This window comes from Furipterus horrens, unplaced genomic scaffold, assembly GCF_987537825.1.
Source record: "Furipterus horrens unplaced genomic scaffold, mFurHor1.1.pri manual_scaffold_3, whole genome shotgun sequence".
Lineage (NCBI taxonomy): Eukaryota > Metazoa > Chordata > Mammalia > Chiroptera > Furipteridae > Furipterus > Furipterus horrens.
The window spans coordinates 160,877,058-160,902,418 of record NW_028327173.1 but is presented as its reverse complement, the minus strand read 5'-3'; the positions used below and the strand labels follow the sequence as shown (position 1 = coordinate 160,902,418).

General features: G+C 37.0%; 1 protein-coding gene and 1 pseudogene across 6 annotated transcripts in view; both read right to left on the bottom strand.

The window, feature by feature from the left end:
- Positions 1 to 25,361, bottom strand: part of TCF12 (transcription factor 12) — a 351,413-nt gene that overhangs the window by 128,660 nt on the left and 197,392 nt on the right. The gene's annotated exons all lie outside the window — the stretch shown is intronic.
- On the bottom strand, positions 2,914 to 3,485 carry LOC150016547 (midkine pseudogene; annotated as a pseudogene).

Genomic DNA, 25,361 nt, shown 5'->3' with positions numbered 1-25,361 from the left:
CATGGTTTTGTCATTCCCCCAATGGTACCTGCTGTTGCTTTCCTGTCTCTCATCCCTTCCTCTCCCTATAAGAGCAAAAACTCTGCTTTGTATCTAAAGTTGATCTTGCGTTCAAGTTTTTAAACCTCCCTGACAGGCAGGAAACCTGTACTTCGTAGAAGCACAGGATTTTAGGTCTAAGACAAGTTTCCTGTCCTCCCCCAGTCACAATATGTCTTAACTTGTTTCCTTTAGGCAAGAGGCTTTGCTGCCCCTCCTAAAGTGGCCTACGTCTTTCAGGGACACTGGCAGGCTTTTCTGTCTTTCCCACAATGGCAGCTGGTCAGCATCTGCATGCCTGTACCATCAACAGGAATTCTCTTCAGTCTCCTACCCTACCCACCCCTAACATTCTTGCAGACTTGGGGGAGGGAGGGCAGGAAACCTTGACGGTGAGTGTGAAATCCCTTTTTCAACTGTCTTTTTTGTTAAATGCCCCCAATTAGTTCAAAACCACATGCTGTTAGCCCACAACTGGCTTTATCTTAAACTTTAAAATTTTAGTTGATTCTTTGTACCCGCTTCTGTTGTGACTGGTGAGACACTTTATTCTCCCATGTTTTGCCACAGGTAAGACAGTTCATGTGTCCCATTTCTCCTTGTACTTGAGGTCACATGATTGCCTTGAGGTTTCAGCTCTCTGATTGGTTAAAAAATGAATTTTGTAGTTTATAAGGCTTTTAAATTTTGTTTTCATTGTGGAGAGTGAAAACAGTTTTCTTTGAAGTTCTCTATGCAGTAAGTAGAAGCTGGGTGACCTCTGAGCTTCATTTTGGATAGTTTACATGCCTGAAAATTCACTGATCCTTCCTTTTGCAGTGAAAAACCTGCTGTTAATCCCACCCAGTGTATTTTTCATTTCAGATATATTTTTCATTTCTAGAAATTCCACTTCACTTTTCTTTTTTATATCTTTCTGCCCTCCTCTCATCATATTTGTGTTTTCCTCTACATTTTTGAACTATAGAGCATATTGATAACAACCATTTAATATGCTTGTTTACTTATCCTATCGTCTCTACTCTTTCTACTGATGAATTTTACTTGCAGTTACAGAGCATAGTTTCCTGCTTCCTTTGATGCTTAGTAATTTTTGGTTTGATGCCAGACATTATGAAGTTCACATTTCTGGGGACTAGATTTTGTTGTATTCCTTTAAAGAATGTTGAATTTTGTTCTGGTAAGCAGTTAAGTGACTTGGACTTAGAATCAGTTTGATCCTTCCTGGAGGGTTGGCTCTAAGCTTTGTTAAGGTAGATCCAGAACAGCCTTCAGCCCACTGCTAACATAGCCTCATCAACACAACACCCTTCTGAGAACACACAATACCATTTACAAACATACCTTGAAGACATTACAGGTTTGATTCCTGACCACCACAATAAAGCAAACATTCCAATAAAGTGAGTCATATGAATTTTTTTGTGTCCCAGTGCATATAAAAGTCATAGTTACACTTACTGTAGTCTATTAAGTATGCAAGAACTTAAGTCTTTATTGCTAAAAAATCCTAATGATCATCTGTGTCGTAATCTTTTTGCTGGTAGAGGATCTTGCCTTGATGTTTATGGCTGCTGACTGATTAGAGTGGTGGTTGCTGAAGGGTAGGGTGCTGTGGCAATTTCTTAAAAGAAGACAATAGCAAGTTTGCCAAATTAATTGAATCTTCCTTTCATAAACAATTTCTCAGTAGTGTATGAAGCTGTTTGATAGCATTTTACCAAGCAGAACTTCTTTCAGAATTCGGGTCAAATCCTTTCAAATCCTGCCACTGCTTTATTAACTAACTTTATGTAATTTTCTAAGTCCTTTGTGGTCATTTCAACAATCTGCACAGCATCTTCTCTAGGAGTAGAACCTATTTATTTTCTTTGCTCATCCATAAGAAACAACTCATCCATTAAGGCTTTAACATGAGATGGCAGCAATTCAATCACATCTTCAGGCTCTACTTCTAATTCTAATTCTCTTGCTCTTTCTACCACATCTGCAGTTACTTCATCCACTGATTTCTTGAACCCCTCAAAGTCATCTATGAGGCTTAGAATCAACTTATTCCAAACTCCTGTTAATGTTGATTTTTGAGCCTTTTCTGATGAATCATGAATGTTCCTAACAACATCTAGAATGATTAATTTTTTTTAGAAAATTTTCATTTTATTTTGCCCAGATCCACAGAAATCACTAGCTATGGCACTATAACTTTATAAAATGTATTTCTTAAATAATAAGACTTAAAATTACTCCAATACATGGGCTGCAGAATAGATGTTATGTTAGCAGTCATGAAAACAACATCTTGTTGTACATGTTCATCAGAGCTCTTGGGTGACCAAGTGCATTGTCAATGAGCAGTAACATTTTGAAAGGAATCTTGTGTGAGTGTGCGTGTGTGTGTGTGGGGGGATTCAAATATTCAGTTAACCATGTTATAAACAGATATGCTGTCACCTAGGCTTTACTGTTCCATTTGAGAGCAAAGGCAGAGATTTAGCATAATTCTTCAGGGTCCCAGGATTTTCTGAATGACAAATGAGCACTGGCCTTAACTTAAAGTCACCAGCTGCATTAACCTTCAATAAAAGAATAAGCCTGTCGTTGGACACTTTGAAGCTAGACATTGTCTTCTCTCTAGCTATGAAAGTCCTAGATGGCATCTTCTTCCAATATAAGGCAGTTTCATCTAGATTGAAAATCTCGTTTTTAGTGTAGCCCCCTTCATTCTTTTTTCTTTTTTTGGAGAAAATAAGTTTATTTGTTTCTTAGCAATGGCATCATTGTGGGTAAGAACAAAAGGGGCACAGGAATGAAATCCCTTTGGGGGAGGTTAAGCTGCCCAGAACCCCTTGTCCCTCCCTACTTGGGGCACTTGGGGTTGGGGTGGGAAGGCAAGGGGAACAGGCAGGGCACGAATGATAAAGTTCAAGTACAAAAGGCACTGGTGGGTTATATCTTGGGCCTGTGGGAGAAAAAGGATGTGGGCCAGGGGCTCTTTGGCATTCAGGCCTGGCCGCTTAGTCCTTTCCTTTCCCTTTCTTAGCTTTGGCCTTGGCTTTGGTCTTGGGGGTGCAGGGCTTGGTGACGCGGATGGTCTCCTGGCACTGGGCATTGTACCGCACCTTCTTCAGGGTGGCTTGGCGGGTTTTGGTGCCAGAGCCCCCATCACAGGAGCCCCAGCTCTCAAACTTGTACTTGCAGTCGGCTCCAAACTCCTTCTTCCAGTTGCATGGCGCCCTGCACCGGATGCGCTGAGTCTGGGCCCTGCAGGTACCTTCACGGAAACCCGCGCCACAGTCCTTGTTGCTGGGGGTGCAGCGCCCCAAGGTCCACTCCGTGCACTCGCTCCCCGGGCCACCCTTTTTCACTTTGTCTTTCTTTTTGGCCACTGCGGAGGTGAGTGCCAGCAGGGTGAGGAGGGCGAAGAGGAGGAAGCATCAGTGCTGCATCTCGCTGCCAGGGTTGCTTTGCTCCCTCTCGCTCCAGCCCGTCCTGTCGCCCCCCTTCATTCTTTTAGCTAGATCTTCTGGATAACTTCCTGCACTTCTATATCAACACTTGCTGCTTCGCCTTGCACTTTCATGTTATAAAGATGACTTCTTTCCTTAAACTTCCACATGAACCAACCTTTGTTAGCTTCAAACTTTTCTTCCACAGCTTCCTCATCTTTTTCAGCCTTCAGAGGTCTGAAGAGAGTTAGGCTTTGTTGTGATTGGTTTATCCTCTATCCAGATCACTAAAACTTTCTCCATATCACAATAAGGTTGTTTTGCTTTCTTATTATTCTATTTTCACTGGAGTAGCACTTTTAATTTCCCTTAAGAACTTTACCATTAGATTTATAACTTAATAATTGTTTGGTGCAAGAGACCTAGCTTTTAATTTAAAGTGCAAGATGTACAACTATTCCCTTCACTTGGAGCACTCTGAAGCTATTGTAGGATTAGCAATTGGCCTAATTTCAATACTGTTGTGTCTCAGGGAATAGGGAGGCCCGAACAGGAGGACAGGGGAAGAGCCAGTTGGTAGAGCAATTAGAACACACACATAGCATTTATCGATTAAGTTCACCATCTTATATGGGTGTAGTTCATGGTACCTCAAAATAATTATAATAATAACATCAAATATCACCAATCACAGATCACCATAACAAATATAATACAGTAATAATGAAAAAGTTTGAAATATTGTGAGAATTACCAAAATGTGATATAGAAACAAGAAGTGAGCAAATGCTGTAAGAAAATTGGTGCCAACAGACTTGCTCCAGACAGTGTTGCCACAAACCTTCAATTTACATTTAAAAAAAAGGAAAATTGTGAAGTGTAATAAAATGAGGTAGCCTGTATTATGAGATCTTCCACTTTGGTTGGTTAGAAGACCTATTTTCAGCTTCTGTGAGTTTCAGAAATTGTTCAGCCTATTCCTTTCAAGTGAGTCTTTCCTGGTCTCAAGTTAAGTTTCTTCTCATGCATGCACAGATAGATCAGCCAAAGACTTGAGGGAACCCCTCTCCAGATCTTGAGCTCTTTTTTTGTGACCCCTCTTTTCTGCCCTGCAAACTCAACCTTCCTTGGCTTCCTTGAATTCTATTCTTTGTCTCCTCAACTGGATAAGACTGTTCCACTATGTAATTTCCTCTTCCCATTGCTGTGGTCTGGAATTTTCCTCCAGGCAGTGAGTTGGAGAATTGTGGGACTCACCTTATTTATTTCCTTTTTCTCAAGTACCCTTATTGTCCAATGTTTGAACACTAATGGCTTCATTGGGACTACTATGAAACTTCCTTAGCTTTTTACTTTTTGGAAATCCTTTCAGAAGCCCTTTCCCATCCAAAAGAATATAACAGCATTCTCCTGGTCTTTCTTTAGCAAACCCATTTTTATAGATCAGAAAGCTAGAACACAGCAAAACTTGACTCCTATAAATAATAAGACTTTCTGACAAGGGGGAAAAAAAAAAGTCTCTGCTCAGATGAGTGGGTATGGTACAAGCCACTATAACACAACAGATTCTAAACTTCTTAATATCTTTGCATTTTGGAGTATCTTAAATACATCCTGTTCAGCTAGACTTTATCATAATAAACTGAGTTCGACAAATTCTTGGAAAAATTTTAAAACTTTGTTAAAGTACTTTAATTTTTATGGCATTATAAAGAGGTTCTTCTATTTCTAACCTCAGATAATTTATTTCTAAAATACTTTGAATTCTACTAGGTCTGCTGACATATTTGAATTTGGAACAAACCACTCTGAGAATATGATCTTCTGCACTAACTACCCACATTGTTATTTTTAAAAGGTTAAAAAGCTGGCAATTTTCCAGTTCTTTTTTATCATTTCAATCATGGAATACAATGTCCAGTTTGTAGCTTCCCCTTTATTTTCTTTTGGCATGTTGACTAAGTCTCTAAATTAAACCTTGGGTAGTTTTTTGTGCAAGTCTTCAATTCCCAGTCCTATTGTACATGATTTGATATATTACACATGTGCACATGCTCGCGCGTGCGCGCACACACACACACACACACACACACACACACACACCCTAAATACTATAGCATTAAAATATTTGTAAAAATTGCTGTTACTAAACTATTTTCTTTTGGGGGTCATTGCTTCCTAAGAATGTCTGTTTCTGACTATGTTAGCTACTTGCATTTATTTTTGACACACTTTTTTCTGAATTGATTCTTGCCTACACAAGATTATAATCAATAATAAAAACCACTGATTTCATAATAATATTCTGAAAAAAATAATAAATAACAGTAAAACTCACACTTAAAATTTTATTTTGAAACAATCCTATTCTTCTTCCTCTGAGAGATTCCCATATCCTGGCAACCTAAACTTCAGATTCAGGACTCTAATCTTGGACCTGTTTCATGTAAGAAAACTGGACGTGTTCTACTTAATTATATTGCTTTAAAGTCCATTTAAACATTGTCTTTTTTTCAATCTTGTTATAACTTGTATTTTGTTTCTTAAACATTCTAAGTTTAATCCCGCTGAAGACTGGTGAACTTATTAGCCTCTCTGCAGGAAATGTTCTTCTGCCAGAACATGTAGGTCTCTGCTTAAATGTTATTTCCTCAGAAAAGCCTTCTCTGACTATACTATCTAAAATAGTCTGCTCTATTCCTTCTTTATCATATTTTATGAAGTTATAAACATCTGCCTTGTTTCCTTTGTGGAGGTAATATAACCTAGCTGATAACATTTTGTAAAAGCATTATAACTAATAATTTTCCTTTTTATGTAATATAAAGAAACTCTGCTTTAATTGTATTGGAACTTTGTTTACATTTTACTATCATTTCCCATTATTTTTATTTATGTCATATTTACTCTAATTGAAACCAAAATTCCTTTGCCTTTTCTGTGCGTAAGCACCCTGACTGGTATGGCTCAGGTGGGTTGGGCATTGTCCTGCCAACAAAAAGGTCACCAGTTCAAATCTTGGTCAGGGCGCATACAAGAGGCAACTGATCAATGTTTCTTTCACAAATTAGTGCTTCTTTCCTTCTTTCTCCTTCCCTTTCCTTCTTTCTAAAAATTAATAAATAAAATCTTTTAAAAATATGCGTAAGGATTTAGTTGCGCGTTTACAGCTTTGAAATTCTATATTCTTTTTTTCAGACCATACACAAATCTTCTGTATTTCAGTAAGAGTTTCTTATTTTGGGTAAAGTGCTCCCCCATCCAATATAAACTGCTTTAAACTATTCTTAATGAAAGATTATAGCAGATAAGTAGCATGAATGGAAAAAAAAACAAAACTATTCAGGGATCAGAAGCAATTGTTTAACAGGATATAGAGTTCCTAATATATATCTTAAGATCAAGAAGGAAATGCAAAGACAACTCCTAAAGGGTTAGGTAATTATCATATTGATGTTAAACAAATACTGTGTTCATTGGAATTCAACTTTCCAGTAATGACAATAAGCTTAATAACAGAGTATATATACACATTGTTAGTACTGAGCATAGAAGTCATCCAGAAATGACTGCATTTATTCCACACTTACTTCCTCAACTCTTTTGGATTATATTCAGCCTGTATCTATTTTAGAAACTGCTTTGGAAGGTCCTATGTTTTATGCAAGGAACTGCTGTTTTCCCAGACGAATAGAATATCCATTCTCTGGCTCCAAGTTTCCATGACAATAAAAACAAAACATTCATCAGCGCCAACTAGGTATCTGATGGCAAATGCAGCTGCAGCTTATAACAGTTCAATCTTTATCCCAACTCTTTTCTGCAGAACAGAGGAACTATATTTCCCCAAAGCAACTGAATTGTTTTTACAGTGATTACCCCCCACCACAGACCTAAACACTAACAACTAAATGTGTTTCACAATCTTCAAATCATCCACTCTTCCCCAAATCATGCCAAATAGTGTGAAAAGTTCTTGAATTTTGGTAAGAGCACATCTGATTGGTGAACTCTAAAGGATTAGTTGGATTAAGTGTCATGTAACAGCTTTAGAGGAACATAAAGTGTTAAAGCTTTCATGATAACCACAGAGAAGATAAAACTTGGGATCAGCATTTCGTCGTCGTCGGCAGCCGTCCGTCTCAAGAGACGATGGTGTAGCTTCTTAAGAGTCTATCTGCACCGCCGAGAATGGCTGTGCAGTCCGACTCGGGAGTGACATCGTATCTGTCTCCTCCCGTGTTGAATCGACATCTTGCGATGACGCTGAAGCTACAGAGCCTGGGCAGGGTGATATGGAGGGTCAGCATTTACTGTAAACAAAAGCTGTTAAATTCAATCAGATTATGGTAAGACAGTGCCCCCTTGTGTCTTAGTATTTTTGCATTGACTAAATCCAATATTCCTATCCTTAAGAGTTCTATGGTATAGCGTTGAATACTTTTTATATCATAGAAACAAACAGGACTCAATAACTAGTAGCTTTCCTAAGATAAAATCTTAATTACAATATAAAAAACACTGGCTATTCAATGTAATTGATTTTTAATACACATAATCTACAATATAAGAAAAACGTAATGAATGTGGACAGATTCAGTAATTATTTTTATTTTAAATTTCACATTTCATTTCCTATTAGTAAGAGAGGTTGACAAAGTTTTAAAAATGAAAAGAAAAAAACTCAGCACCATCAGTTACATTTCCCTCTGGCAGTGGTTCTTCTCTGTAACCACTTGACACTAGTACTGGTAACCTTCATTCACCTTGGGAGGTCCAAGCTTCACTCAGATAGAATACAGTTTGTACTAAATGGAGAAAATTAATATGAAATTTTAAAAGGTATTCGTAGTGATAATATGAGCAATTCTCCAATTATATACACTTTTAGAAATGAAACACAGAGCAAAACATCATCCATGTCTTAAACCCACCCACAATGTAGTAATACTCATAACTAGAGGCCTGGGCATAAATTTTGTAAAAAATTAAAGAGTTTCAGGTCCTACCCAAATAATGAGTTAGAATTTGCATTTTGGTGAGATCCCCAGAGGATTCTTATAAGCATTAAAGCTTGAGAAACTCCCTGCTCTCGTATCCCCAACTACTAAGAGGTGAGGCGGAGGGGAGGAGAAGGGAGATGCTTGACTATTTGGACATGGGGATTTAGAGACCAAGTAGACTGAAAGAAAGGAAGAGAATCAGGAAGTCTTGGGAAGGCAACTTTGTGTATATAACCCAAGCTAGGAAAGCCTGCTTACCTGATTCCTGCTACAACTGCAACTGTTATCCCACTCTCTGAAATCACTATTTTAAAATAAAGCAAAAACTAAAACTCCACACTTAAAGAGTTTAATTTCCATGATCAAGGAAGAAACTTTCAAAATGAGAACAATTATGTAAAAATTGTTAGGTCCATCACTCATTATCAATGATGCCTACCTAGTACATGTATTTTTACCTAGCGCAACCACATTTACTATACATCATTTCAAGTATATGACCCTCACCCTGCCCTGATAAGCAAGTGTTATTATTTCCACTTTATAAATGAGATGACTGAGAATCACTGAGATGAACTAAATTACTCAAAGTCCCACAACTTGTGAAGGTTGCGCAGGCTGCTAAGATACAGGTCTGATACACTGTACCACACTACCACTACTCCTTAATGTGAATGAGTTTAATTAGATTGTTTGTCTCCAAACAGAAGTGGAGTCAGTTTACTGAAGTCTGGTTATCCGCTGGAGAAGAATGAAAACCCTGGACAGAGCATTCTGGATAGGAAGAACCTTATTATCTGAAGACTTAAGCACCACAATAGCAGGGGGCATATGGAAACTCTGGAAGGAGAGAAGGGGGTTTCAGGCATGAAGGTGGGAAGATTCCAAAGATATACTGAAGAAACAGGTATATACTTATGCCTGACTCTGTGAGGCATAAAAGGAGAACTCTTTCTCTAGGTACTCCTATTGCTCTTTGTCCTTGTACCACAATAATCCCCTTTCTGGATGCAAGTTCAGCTACATTATCTGTCACTTTCTTGAATTCCTGTTTGAATACCTATTACCCCTTGACACTGTATTTGTAAGAAAATACGTACAAGTTCCAAATGACTGGCAAATTAGCTTTTAGAAAACACATGTTCCTGTATCAATAATCATTTATCCAAGTAGCCAATCAGAAAATACCTAGCAGATACCTAGTTACAAAACTGAGGTGGTGGAATATCATCAAAATGGAGGAAGTGGTAGATTTACAACCAAAGAGATTTGGGTTTCAGTATTTGCTTCACCATTTAATGCAGGTGCATGATGCTGGAGCAACTTAATCTCTGATTTTTAGTGTGTGTGTGTGTGTGTGTGTGTGTGTGTGTGTGTGTGTGTGTGTGTGTGTGTGTGTGTGTGTGTGTGTGTATGAATTAACCCTCACCCAAGGATATGTTTATTGATTTTTTTTTTTTTACAGAGAGGGGGAGAAACATCAATGTGAGAAACATTGATCAGTTGCCTCCCATACGCCCTCTGACTGTGGTTTGAATCTGCAGCTTAGGTGACCAGGGATCAAACCCACAACCTTTTGGTGGATGGGATGAAATGCCAACCAACTGAGCCACCTGGTCAGGGCTGGTTTCCATATTTTTAAATGCTAAGGAGCCAAGATTAATAAAAATGTTACTTTCTTTTAGCTCATTCTATATTTTGATTTTCTACAATAATTGCGCATTTTTGATCTAGAAAAAGTATATTGTCAAATGTAACATAATGCAATCCTAATAAACTATAATCTTTAAAAGAACTCATGTATGTAAAATATTTAATATAATATATGAAGTTCAGTTATTTACCTAATCATCCTTACAAAGTTGTCCCCATGAACACAAATATAGAATAGAAAAGCATACACAGTACAAGAATTCTCAGTAACTTAGCAGTGCTATTTATTTACAGAATATGCATGTATATTAAAGTAGTAATGTTTCATCAAATTACAGTTATCCTTCAGTATCCAACAGGGATTGGTTCTCTCTCTCCCCTCAATGGAGAACAAAATCTGAGGATGCTCAAGTCCCTATTAAAATGGCATAGTATTTGCATACAACCTGTGTATATCCCTTTGCATAGTTTAAACCATCTCTAGATTCCTTATATTTACTGCAATGTAAATGCTATGTAAATAGTTGTTACATGGTATTGTTTAGAAAGAAGAAAAAGTCTGTACATGTTAAATACAGATGTAACCATTGTAGGCTTTACTATATAGTACACATTAGCAACAACGTAACATTTTTTTTCAATATTTTCGATCCGTAGTTGGTTGAATCTGCAGATGCAGAATGGGTGGATACGAAGTGCCAACTGTATTTTCAAATAAGTTCAGGAATATCATCTATTCTAGTTCAGGACTTGAGCCTATTTATATTAAGTATCATTTGTTTCCCTTTACTTCCATTTTAAGGTCAACAAATTCCAAAAGATAACCTTAGGATGTGCCTTACATTCATTAATTTCTTTCCACCTTCAACCACCATCTCAGTTCAGGTTCCTATGGATGAATATCTAAGCAATACTCTCTTAACTGACATCCCCACCTCTGTCTCTCTCTGCTCCTATCTATCACAGATTGATGATAAACTCATATTCCAAGAGCATTTTCATCATTACATTCCACCGTTCAAAACTTATGAAAGCTTCCCAATGCATGGCATATAAAATCCTTTTTTAAAAAAATCCTGATATTTCAACCTTCAGGTCCAATCTAACCCTTTTGTTTTGTTTTAATTATGAAAAAAGTCCAAAGCTTTTATACCATATTAGTTGGAGAGCGTGTGTTTTCTCTATATCTGGCTCTGTATCTGGATAATGCAGCAATTTCTGGGCCAAAAGTTAAGAAAACTTCAAGCAACCTAAAAGTTGTTCACAGAGAATGACTAAGGCAATAAAAACCATTTAAAAACATGGGTTTTTTTTTTTTTGTGTGTGTATTTTATTTATTATGCTGTTACAGTTGTCCCAATTTCTTTTCCTTTGCTCCCCTCTGCCCAGCAGCCCCCTCCCTCTAGCAGTCCCATCCCTCTTAGTTCATGTTCATGGGTCGTGCCTGTAAGTTCTTTGACTTCACCCTTTCCTATATTATTCTTAACATTCCCCTGTCTATTCTGCACCCTCCTACTATGCTTCTTAATTCCTGCACCATTTCCCTCCTTCTCCCTCCTTCCCCCTCCCAGCTGACACCCCCCCACATGCTCCCTGTACCTATGATTCTGTTCTCACTCTGGTTGTCTGCTTAGTTTTTTTGTTTTTATTTTTTAGATTCTATTTTGATAGTTGTGAATTTGTTGGCATCTTAATGTTCATAGTTTTGATCTTTTTCTTAAATAAGTCCCTTTAATATTTCATATAATAATAGCCTGGTGATAATGAACGCCGTCAGCTTTACCTTGTCTGGGAAGCACTTTATCTTAGTGAAGAAATATTTCTGAAGAAGACAAGGTGATAGCTTGCTTTAAATATCTCAAGAGATGCAATAGTTTGGTGTGATCCCAAGAGCATATCTAGGGCCAAAATAGGAAAATTCTAGGGAGACAGGTTTTGTTTTTAAGCATATCATAAAGCAGATCATTCTAACAGAGATATCCAAAGATTAAATAACTACCTTGGGGAAAGTAAGTATTATATTATTGAATATTCAAAGTGTAAGTTGGACAACACCTTCATGAGACAGATGCAAAGGCAGACAAAACAGTAAAAAGGAGAGTATTGGACTTGGAGTCAGAAGTCACCATTACTGGTTAAAGCAAAGGCTGTGGAATCGCGAAGACCTAGGTTTGCAATGTAAATAGTCAATCCAAAGTAAGTCAATTACCTCAGTTCCCTCATATGTAAAATAAAAACAACTGTGTCAACCACACAGAATTGTTGTGTGAACTTAATGCTCTAATATACACAAAAGGGTCAGTGTCTCACAAATACTTAATAAATGTTTTTATTATAACTACATAGTACTTTAGTATAATTAACAAACTCTAAGAGATAGAAGGTTTTATTATTAGGCATTAGCTCTATAAATGTAGGAATTTTATCATCTTGTTCCCTTTATTTCCCTAGCATAATGCCTAATATTTTCACCCATGATTTATACATGTTTTTTAAGTAAAAGGAGATTAAAGTACTAATGGGTTGTTGGATTATGAACCTTTTAAAGTCCTTTCCAGTGCTGATAATCTATGACATAGGCATGTACTATTAGTAAAAGAATATCTTTTTGTTAATAATCATAATCCTTGCCAATCATCTTTTCTGTTCATTTAGAATGATCAAGCAAACAATTTGATGATATCTTTTATGAGCCTAACACATTTATCTACAACCTAGTTGATGAAACAAGACATACATTTAACACTACAGTGTAAGCTCCATGAAGGTGGGACCAGAGAATTTTGCTCACTGCTATTTTCTCAGCACCTACTCTGATGATTAACTTAATTTCAAAAAGCAGTTGGAAAAGAAAGAACTGGGTAGATGATTGTTAACACATTTCACAGCACAGGAGGAAAAAAGGTGGGCAATGTAGGAAAGGAAAGGAGCTGAAAAAAGCAAATAGCATTGCATAAGTAAGAGAGACCACCCAGAGCAATTACAAAAGAGGAGATGAACAGAGTGTGTGAGTGGGACTTGCCTATCTAAAACACAAAAAGCTAGGAGGATTGAGGGGAAAATAGCACTGCATATACACAACATCCATTTGTTTAGAACTCAATGCATATACCAGGCACTAGGTTTTTCTCAGTACCTGGGTTTGGGAAGAAAACAATGAGCAATTTTATGTGTATCTGACATATCAACAACAAAATGTGTATCAGAAAACTATCCAAAAACCTCCTGCCTTTTCACCAAGCAACTGTCAGAATGGCCATCATCAATAAATCAACAAACAACAAGTGCTGGCAAGGATGTGGGAAAAGGAGAACCGTTTTGCACTGTTGGTGGGAATGCAGATTGGTACAGCCACTGTGGAAAGCAATATGGAGATACCTTAAAAAATTAAAACTAGATCTGCCTTTCAACCTAGCTATCCCACTTCTGGGAATATATCCGAAGGAACCCAAAATACTAATTTGAAAGAACATAAGTACTAAGTACTAAGATTCACTAAAGTATGCTTAATCCAGAAAATCTATTCTCTGCTCCCAATGATCAGAATCACTGCTAATATTCTCAAACTATATGGAGGCAGTGAAATATAGGCAGTGGAAAGCCAGTTATATTTTTAATATTTCCAAAGTATTCATAATAAGACAACAGGCATTTGCTTGTGAAATTTACTGTATATAATTAACAGAAGATATGAAAGGTCATTATTCTTTGTTGTACATAGGAATACAAAATTTGAGAGCAGGGTGAAGTAAATATCAAAGGGAAGAGAACACCAAAGCAAGAGAAAAGGCTATTGAAGGGCATGGGTAGCTAGAGACAAGGGGGGAAGGAGAGGGAAAAATAGAAAGACAGACTGAGAAGGGCAGAAAGAGACTAATTTTCATGTGTCTGGGACAATCTGAACATGACCTTAGCTAGAGGACCTCTCAAGGTTCTTTCAGAAACTGTATAAATCTTAAATTTGAACTCTCGGTTCTCAATTAAAATGGAGTAAGTGACCTTAGCTACTGGTAAATATAATCATAAATTCACTTACATACGGAAAACTTACCAATATCAGAAATACTAGTTATAATATTCTAAATCTAAAAGTTTGATGATTTAACAACAGCAGAAATTAGTAATGTATCAACTGGTAGCATACATCTGAAAAAGACGTTTAATGGCTTATAATTTGTTTACACATTACTAGTAACACTGGGGAACACAATTTTCATTGAGTTAGATCTGACACTTGTTTTTGACTAACTTTTGGCATCTGAATCCAAAAATGACCCCAGTTTTTCTCTATCATGTCAACTTTTTAAGGTACAGGATACCTTCCCTTTGTCCCAAAAATCATACAAAATGTACATACAAAGGAAAATAAAGAAAAAATTACCTGAATATACTGTTTATTTAGAGTTACTTTATTCATATAAAGGATATATATTGCTACTGTAAGTCAAACTGTATACAAGTAGTAAAGTTATGTTACCAAACATACATATTAAGGTATTTTATCTTTTCAAACAACAGGCTAGGAAATGCCAAAATGAGATACTGGAAACAGTCTCCTTCAGTTGGCAAAGCTTTAACAAATTGCTTTATGAGACCCAGTTTTATGTGCAGAGGTGGGAATATAATGTTCTTTCTGTCAACAAGTGGCTCATGTAGAATGTTTGGGTCACCAGGTTTGGGGTCAGATCTTGGAGGTCAATTTGACTCCACACAATGCTTCTCACAAGCTCTGTGGTCCCACATACACAGAAAACAGGGATACTTGGTGTATCCGCGTTGCTGACCAAGAAGGAAGCAGACCATTTTAAGGTCAACACAGATGATCCAGTTGTGCTTGTGAGATTGCAACAGATCAATGACTCTCATTATGTCTTCATATTCTTCACCAAAACAAACTGAATGGCCAACTGGGACTGCACCAAATAAATTGCCATTGTGGAAGACACACTTTAAGCTCCGCTTTGATCCATTGAAGAACAGTCGCCATTCAGTTGCGTTACAGATTGGAATTCCCAATTCCTCTAATAAACCATGTAGGTTACGGCAATACACAAAGTCACCGTCACTTGGAAGTACTGCAGAAATGCACTCTCTCTTGATTGAAAGTAGGATGCCATCACTCATTTTTCAAGTAAATTTTTCTCATGCAGTCTTGATGCTAGGAGTTCTGAAGCCTTTTTGGATAGTCCCAAATCTCGTGCCAAATCATTCAATTCATGCTGATCAAATCCCTTACGAACTGAGTCATCTTCAATTTCAAAATCTTCATCATTGCTGTCACTTAGCTCTTCACCACACTCCTGTTTTTCAAAGGACGGTAGTTCAATGAAAACTGGCACTGGGATTTCAGCTGAATGGCACTGGGCGTATAGCTGATGGTAGATTAGGATACTCTATTTTACATTTATTTTTCTTGTTGTATCCTAACATCTTCACTATACAAAAGTAAGAGTCACTTGAATGATCTATGGGCTCTCGCCAAACCATAGGTATACCAAATGGCAATTCATCACGTGTTCTCTTTGTCCACATCCGTAAACTCTTGACACACTGCTTGCACACCTTGTAAGGGGCCCAAGACTTATCTTGATCACCAAGTTTTACTTTAAAATATGCAAAATAGGCTTGCCTGACAAAAACACAGATGTTTGTCCTTTGACTGGGAATGGTGAAACTGCCACAAATATAACAAAATGAATCAGGGCTGTTTAGGCACTTCCAACGAGAAATAGCAGAGAAAGACATGATCCGAAGGAAAGGAAGTAAGTACGTATGTAAATAAAAAAATAAATTCTGCTAACTCCTTGTATACAGACAAGAACTTGGGAGTATACTTCGGAATACGATTCACTGTATAGAGCGGCACACAACCTCTCACCACACTGTCTCATGTGTAACTGAGTAGCCTAGACAAGTATGAACCTGTCTCTGGTCTCCAAGGTCATCCCCCACCCCTCCCCACTCGAGGGAGGTTTGCTCTCAGCCAACAGGAGAGCACTAGTCCTTCCCTCGATCTAGGCTAGATCCAGCCTAGAGTGGTCACACATTAAGATAAGCTGTACAGGAAAAATGAGTGATAGAAGAAAACTAACTGCAGTTTTGAAATCAGCATGCCTATTTAAGTCTAAAACAGCTGAAAAATCGAACTCAACAGAAATTATGTTAAAAATTGTTCCCCTGTGTAATACTTGTAATACTTGGTCACTTTCTTTACATCTTTTAACCCCAATAAATATCAGTAGGTCTCTTATAATTTTATATTTTTGCCTATTCTCTTATTCCAAGTCTAATGAATTCCTTTAATAATAAGTCATTTCTAAAACAAATACCTGCCTTTTTCTTAGAACTAACTGCTAGATCTTCTTATAAGATGATACGTATGAATAACCCCAACAAAGCTTTATGATTTGGTGTGGCTGAGATATGAAATAGATCTGATTATCTGTGCTGTACTTGTTGTGTGTGGTAGCAGCTGCGGTTGCCTGAACTTCCACTTGGAGACAGCACACTCCCCAACCGATCCCTAGTGCACTGACTTCCCAAAGATTTCTGTAACAAATACAGTAAGAGAAAGAGGCCTTAAGTTAAGGCCCACTTCAAACTTAGGGAAACTTCCAAAATCTGATTTAAGCACTGAGTGCCACTTCCAGCTGCAGAGAAATAGTGTTAAAGGAAAAAGCATGAAGAAAAGAAACCCTCAGTGCTGAAGTGACGTTTTAGACATGAGCATCAAAGTCTAATCTTATAAAAAATTTAGCCATCCAATGATGCTAACAAGGAAAAAGAAAACAGAAATATTGGAACTCCCTTTTCCTTTCCCTGTCTCTGTTCTCTATGGTGGCATGCTATCAAGGAGAGAACTAGCGTAACAAGAGGCTGCTGCAAAGAAAACAAAAAAGTAAAATCGGGGTAAAATTCTTTCAAAACAATCTATGATGAACCCTTCTGTCACCGGAGAAAAGCACAGTACCTCAGAACAGTAACTGCAGCGAACAAAAACTTTTGAAAAATTACTGTACTCTACAATTTAAACAAATCTAGATAGCAGTTGACGTACCACTGTAATAGAAATAATGCTATAACCACTGGTATCAATAGTTACAATATATACATTTTACAAATATTCCGATGTTCGAAATTAATCCAAAAATATTTTTAGAAATAGTATTTTTAGATACACAATTTAATTTTCAACTTTTAAAAATCTTTTCTTTGACTATTATAGATCATTTTTCAAAATAATATAATAATAGCCCTTCATACTTAAGTGTCAAACTTTTACCACAGTGGAAAAAAGAACATTGTTTCATTATTCATTATACATATTTTAAATATTAAAAAATGTTATTTTGTTTATAAGCATATGCTAAGTATCACATTATTTAAGAAAGCACTATAAAATGGAAGGAAACAATAAAAAATACAATAAATATAGGAGGAACTGAGCAAAAAGGAAAAAGGACTCATGGACATGGACAACAGTGAGGTGACTGCGGGGGAGGGGGTGGAGTGGGTATAAAGGGAATAAATGGCAATGGAAAAAATACATTAAAAATTTTTAAATAAATAAAATGGAAGAGAGGCCTCAAATCTAAAGTAAATTATTCTGATGTCACTAAAATTTTTATTATTTTTTAAGGGAAAGTTCACATATTTCTTCTCTGTTTGTTATTACTATGAGATGACACACTAGAAACTAGTATCTTTGGAATGCAGAGAAGAAATACCTACTGATTTGTTTAAAGATGTGACAATTATGTCATAAGGATTTTTTTGAAATGTTTTATTTATTTATGCATTTATTAACCTATATCGTATTTTTAATTAAATTTATTGGTGTGACAGTGGTTAACAAACTTATACAGGTTTCAGGCACACAGTTACCCAACACATCATCTGTACACTGTATTCTGTGTTCACCACCCCAAATCGAGTCTCTATCCATCACCACATATTCCCCTAATACTACCCCCTCCAACACCTGGCAATCACTGCACTGTTGTTTGTGCCCATGAGTTTCTCTTTTTTTCTTTTTTGCTCAATCCCTCCCAGCCCATTGACAGCTGACAGCCTGCTCTCTATCTATGAGTCTGTCTCTCTTTTCCTTGTGAGTTCATTAGATCCCCCATACGAGTGAGTGAAATCATATGGTATTTGTCTTCCTCTGACTGGCTTATTTCACTTAGCATAAAGCTCTTAGGTCCACCCTTGCTGTCACAAATGGTAAAATTTCCTTATTTTTTTAGGCTGAGTAGTATTCCATTGGGGAAATGTACCACACAGCTTCTTTACCCACTCATCAACTGATAGACACTTGGGCTGCTACCAATTTTTCGCTTTTGTATATAATACTGCAATTAACATAGGGGTGCTTACATTCTTCTGAATTAGTGTTTCAGGTTTCTTCAGGTAAATTCCTAGAATTGGAATGGCTGGGTCAAAAGGCAGATCCATTTTTAATTTTTGAGGTATCTCCATACTGCTTTCCACAGTGGCTGCACCAGTCTGCATTCCCACTAACAGTGCATGATGAGTTCCCTTTTCTCCACATACTCGCCAATACTTGCTGTTTGTTGATTTATTGATGAGAGTCAATATGACAGGTGTGATGTGATATCTCATTGTGGTTTTAATTTGCATCTCCTTGATGATTAGTGATACTGAGCATCTTTTCACATGTCTATTTGGCCATCTGTACAGCCTCAATGGAGAAATGTGTGTTCAGGACCTTTGCACATTTAAAAAAAAAAATTGAATTTATTTTTATATTGAGTTTTACAGGTTCTTTATAAATTTTAAATATTAACCCCTTATCAGATATATTATGGCAAATATGTTCTCCTATTCAGTGGGTTTTTTCATTTTGCTGACTTCCTTTGCTGTGCAAAATCATTTTAGTTTGATGTAGTCCCATTTGTTTATTTTTTCTTTTGTTTCCCTTGCCTGAGGTGACATATCAGAAAAAATATTGCTATAAGAAATGTCTCAGATTTACTGCTTATGTTTATTTTAGAATTTTTATGATTTCATGTATAACCTTTAAGTTTTTAATCCATTTTGAGTTTATGCTTTGTGTGTGGTATAAAAAAGTGGTCTAGTTAGGTATTTTTTGCATATCTGTCCAATTTTCACAACAGCATGTACTGAATAGACTGTCTTTACCTCATTGTATGTTTTTGCCTCCTTTGTCAAATATTAATTGACTATAAAGATATGGGTTTATTTCTGGTCTCTCTATTGTGTTCCATTGATCTAGATACAGTAGTCCCTCTCTATATTGCAGTTCACTTATAGCAGTCTCACTGTATTGCGGGATTTTAAAAAATATTATATTTATTTATCGCAGATTCTTCGCTATATCGCAGGATTTTGCAGTACTGCATATGTATGTTGTTAAAGTTACGTAGATTTAAGAATGTAGTATATGTTTAAGAACATAAGTAGTGTTTATAAAAGTGTGGAAAAGGTTAATAAGGGAGTGGGAAAGGTTAATAAGGGACTGGGAACAGTTTATGTGTGTGGGAAGGGTATATAAAGCCTTAAAATATATATAAGTACTAAAACAAATGTAAGGTTTCTACTTCGCAGATTTTCACCTATCACAGGAGGTTCTAGGACGTAATACCTGCGATAAGTGAGGGAATACTGTATCTCTTTTTATGTCAATAGCATGCTATTTTGATTATTATGGCATTGTAGTATAGTTTGATATCAGGTAGCATGATTCCTCCAACTTTGTTCTTCTTTCTCAAGACTCTGTTGCTATTCAAAGTATTTTGCAGTTCCATATAAATTTTTGAAATATTTGTTCTACTTCTGTAAAATATGTCATTGGTATTTGATAAGAACTGCACTGAATCTATGGGTTGCTTTGGTTGGTATGGACATTTTAATCATGTTAATTTTTTCCTGTCCATGAGCACAGTATATGTTTGCTTCCACTTATTTGTATCCTCCTCAATTTGTTTATTCAGTGTCTTATAATTTTCCAAGTACAAATACTTTACATCCTTGGTTAAATTTATTCCTAGGTATTTTATTCTTTTTGAAGCTGTTGTGAATGGGATTGGTTTCTTAGTTTGCTTTCTGATAGTTCATTACTGGTGTATAAAAATTCAATTCAGATCTGAATATTTATTTTGTATCCTCTACTTTACTGGACTCATTTATCAGTTCTTGTAATTTTGCAGTAAAATCTTTAGGGTTCTCTATGTACAAAATCATGTCATCTCTAAATGACAGTTTTACTTCTTCCTTTCCAATCTGGATGCCTTCTATTTCACTGTTTGTCCAATTGCTATGGCTAAGACTTCCAAAACTCTGATGAATAAAAGCAGTGCAAGTGGCTATCCTTGTCTCTGATCTTAGAGAAAAAGCTTTTAGCTTTTTCACTGTTGAGTATGATGTTGGCTGTGGGTTTGTCATATGTGGCCTTTATTACATTGAGGTATGTTCCTTCTATTCCCACTTTGCTCAGAGTTTATATCATAAATGGGTGCTGGACTTCATCAAATGCTTTCTCTGCATCTAATGATATGACCATGTGGTTTTTATTCTTTATTTCTTTGTATGTGGTGTGTCACATTTATTGAATTGCAGATAGTGTACCAATCTTGACTCCCTGGAATAAATCCCCCTTGATTATGGTGTATGGCCTTTTTAATGTATTACTGGATCCTGTTTACTAATATTTTGTTGACGATTTTAGCATCTATTTTCACCAGTGATACTGGCCTATTTTTCTTTTTAGTGTCTTTATCTGGTTTGGAATTAAGATACTGCTAGCTTCATAAAATGTTCTTTGGAGTCTTGCCCCTCTTGAATTTTTTGGAAGAGTTTGAAAAGGATTGGTGATCATACTTCTTTGAATGTTTTAAGAAAATTCACCTGGGAAACCATCCATCCAGTACAGGCCTTCTGTTTGTTGGGAGTTTTTTTTTTTACTACTGTTTGAATTTCACTAGTTGCAATCTGTCTGTTCAGATTCTCTGATGCTTCTTGATTCAGGTTTGGAAGATTGTTATGTTTCTAGGAATTTATCCATTTCATTCTAATTATACAATTTATTGGAATGCAGTTGTAATATGTTTTTTACAATCCTTTGTATTTCATTGATGTCAGTTGTTACTTTTCTTTATTTCTGATTTTATTTATTTGAGTCCTCTGTTTTTTTCTTGATAAGCCTGGTTAAAGGTTTGTCAATCTTGTTTATCTTTTCAAAGAACCAGGTCTTGTTTTCATTGATCTTTGTGGTATTTTATTTTTTAGACTATTTCATTTATTTCTACTCCGATCTTTATTATTTCATTCCTTCTACTCCATTTGGGCTTTGTTTGTTGTTCTTTCTGAAGTTCCTTTAAATGTAAAATTTGATTGCTTACTTGAAATTTTTCTTGTTTCTTTGAGGTAGGCCTATAATGTTATGAATTTCCCCTTTTCACGATGTCCAACAGACTTAGGGTTGTTGAGTTTTCATTTTAATCTGTTTCAAGATATATTTTGATTTCTTCCTTGATCTCATTGTTAACCCTTTTCATTGTTTAGTAACATTTTATTTAGCCTCCATGTCTCTGTGACTTTTTCAGTTTTTTTTGTGATTGATTTCTAGTTTTATACCATTATTGTCAGAGAAGATGCTTGATATGATTTCAGTCTTCTTAAATTTATTGAGGCTTGTTTTGTGTCCTAACATGTGGTCTATCCTAGAAAATGTTCCATGTTTACTTGAAAAGAATGTATATTCTGCTGTCGTGGGATGAAATGCTCTGAAGATATCAATTAAATCCATCTGGTCTAGTGTGTCATTTAAGGCCACCATTTCCTTATAAGAAATTTCTGTCTGGAAGAAATATCTATTGCTGTCGATGGGGTTTTAAAATCCTCTTCTACGACTGCATTACTGCCAATCTTCCCTTATGTCCAGCAAGGTTTGCTTTACATATTCAGGCGCTCCTATGTCAGCTGCATAAATGTTTACAAGGGTTATATCATCCTGTTGGACTGCTTAGTTTATCATTATGTAGTGTACTTGTCTCTTACTATAGCCTTTGTTTTAAAGTCTATTTTGCAGATATAAGTACTGCTACCCCAGCTTTTTTCCTTTCCATTTGCATGAAATATCTTTTTCCATCCCTTTATTTTTAGTCTGTGTGTACCTTTTGTTTCGATATATGTCCTGTTTTTTAATTCATTCAGCTACCGCATGTCTTTTGATTAGAGCACTGATGCTATTTATGTTGAACGTGATTACTGGTAGGTACATAATTATTGGCTTTATATCCTGCTAATTACCATTTTCTTCCTCCTTTCTCCTCCTCCTCTTCCTTCTTCTTAAAGCAGGCCCATCCTTCAACATTTCTGGTAATACTGATTTGGTGGTAATATACGCCTTTAGTTTTTTCTCGTCTTGGAAGCTCTTTATTTCTCCTTCAATTTTTAAATGATAGCCTTGCTGGGTAAAGTAGTCTTGGTTGTATCTAAGTCCCTGATTTTCATCACTTTGAATATTTCATGCCAATCCCTTCTGGCCTGAAATGATTTTGTTGAGAAAAGATTCTCTCTTTGTCCCTAACCATTTCTATATTTTAATGATGAGTCTTGATGTGGACGCTTTGGGTTCATCTCGTTTGGGACTCTCCGCACTTCCTGGACTCATGTGTCTTTTTCCTTCAGGTTAGGGGAGTTTTCAATCATTATTTCTTCAAATAGGTTCTTGGTCCCCTGCTCTCCCTCTTCTCATCTGGTGCCCCTATGATGCAGATGTTTGTTACACTCATTTTTTTAAAATTGCCTTTTCCTTTTGCTGCTCTGATTGCGTGGCTTTTCTACGTTGTCTTCCAAATTGCTGATTTGATCCTCTACTTCATTTACCCTACTGTTTATTTCTCCCAGTGTACTATAGGTGTCAGATATGGTATTTTTCATTTCTTATTGGTCCTTTTTTATGGTTTCTATGTCATTTTTCATGCTGTTGTGCATCCTTATAATTATTACTTTGAACTCTATATCTGATAAATCATTTGCCTCCATTTCATTTAGCTCTTTTTCTAAATATTTCTCCTTTCCTTCATTTGAGGCCTGCTTCTTTATCTCCCCAATTGGCTGCAGCTTTGTTTCTTTCTATGTATTAGATAGATCTGCCTTGACCCCATCTTCCTGGGGTGGCCTCTTGTAGTATGTTTCCTGTGGGGTCAGTGGCGTACTTTTCTTGATCACCTGAGCTGGGTGCTCTAGGAATATGGGTTATGTGGGCCCTCATGTTCTAAGTGAGTTGTAATTGCTGTTGGCCCATTTGTGCATGAGATGGACCTTCAGGCTGTATGAATGACTGTGAGACTCAACACCAACCACGGTATGTGAGCTGCTGTGCAGGTGCTGATCCCACAAAGCAAATTTGCCTCAGCAGGTTTAGGTGCTTGCTAAGATCTCCCTTTGGATATGTTGCTTATGATGCTTACTAATACCTATTCCGTTGTTGTCTGAAGCTAGCCACTGAGTGAGTGGTTCTTGGTTTCTTCAGAGGAATTCTGATGTGGGCCATTGTCAGACACTGCCTGTGACTGCCCGTGGGCAACTTGTTTGAAGCTTCCAGCCATCCACAATTTATGGCTGTCTCTGCTGGGCCTAGGGGGGCGCAGGAAGGACCAAGGTGCACACCAACACTGCCAAGGCCAACTTTTACCACTTCTGAGCCCAGGAGCAGGTCAACAAAAGTCCCAAGCACCCCAAGATCCACCTCCAGCTGCCTTTGCCTGTTGGATGCCTGTTACGTTCAGTCATTGGAAGAGCCTCTGGCTCTATTCCTCAGTGGGCAGAAGCTCCACTGGATGGGGTGAGAGAGTCCAGAGGGTTGGACTATTGCTTTTCCTCAGGCTGATGCTGCACAAAAGGGAGTACTCCTCCCAAGAAAGATGGTATCTGTGGTATTGGAGAGTAACGCAGCACAGGGATCCTGGCAGCTGTCCCTTCAGCTCCCTCCCCAGAGCCACAAATCCCAGACTCCCCTCATGCAACTTTAATCTGCTTTGCTTTCCTTCTGCCAGATCTCAGGGTGAGTGGCTACAAATGAAACTTTGTGCATTGGCCCTTTAAGAGGGTGCCTGTGTCTCTAGCAGACTCCTGTCTCTCCCTGGTGGACAGAATTCTGCTGCTTTTCACAGCCAGATGTTATGTGGGCACCTCTTCCCGGCTTCCATGTTCTGGGCTATGGGGTCTGCTTGGGGTTTAGTCCTCATTCTTCTCAGGGGAAACTCCCCTGAAGCTGAGATAGCCTTCTGGCATCTCGGCTGCTGCCCATGGGAAGGGGCCAGCCCTTTTTGCATCTCTGCCTTACCTCCCATTCTCAACATGGCTTCTGTAAATCCTTGGTTAGAAGGCTTTTCTTCAGCTAGTCTTCAGTTGGTTATTCAGGCTGACTGTTCTATAAATTTAGTTGTAATTACAGCTTGGTCCTGGTGGGAGGTGAGTATAGCTTCCATCTATTCCACTGCCATCTTGGATCCTCAAGGTTTTTGTTTTATGTTCAACTATTCAGTCCATGGTTCTAACAGAACAGTATGACTTCATAAGAAGCATAAAGAGGAACTGTTTCCCCAGAGCAATCAAACCAAACAACAACAACATAACAGCACAGTATTCCACATGGTCTACCAGCCTATCTTCTTTCTAACTTCTAGAGACCAAATATGGTTAAAAGCTCAGCCTGTGTGTGTCTTAAATACTCAAAGTAAACTTTCAATGATGTTGGTCAGTAATTTGAGTGCTAGAGTTTAGAGGGTACAAGAAACACATTAAACACATTTCTTTATCTCCTGTGTTCAGGGTGGGCATATTCCCTAATGTATTAAAAGACATTCTAGCTTAATATTATTGATCAATAATTTTGTTTAAACAGAAAATGTAAACTACACATAATTTAATTGATGACTTCAGTTGTACATTTAACCTAAACACAGAGTTGAAAATAGAAAAGAAAAAGATCTAAATGATTTAAAAAGAAATTGCAAATATAGAAAGCCTGTTTCTTAGCCCAAGACTATTGCATTAAAAAACGTTCAACATTTTTCCCTCTGAACTAAAATATATGACAGTTCTTAACAGCAACACGTTTAAATATTTTATAACTAAACTTTACTTATACCAATCATTTTTACCAAATGACATTTAGTTTTCCTTGTCTCGGCAGATAAATCAGTGTCACAAGGATGCATATAAATGAATA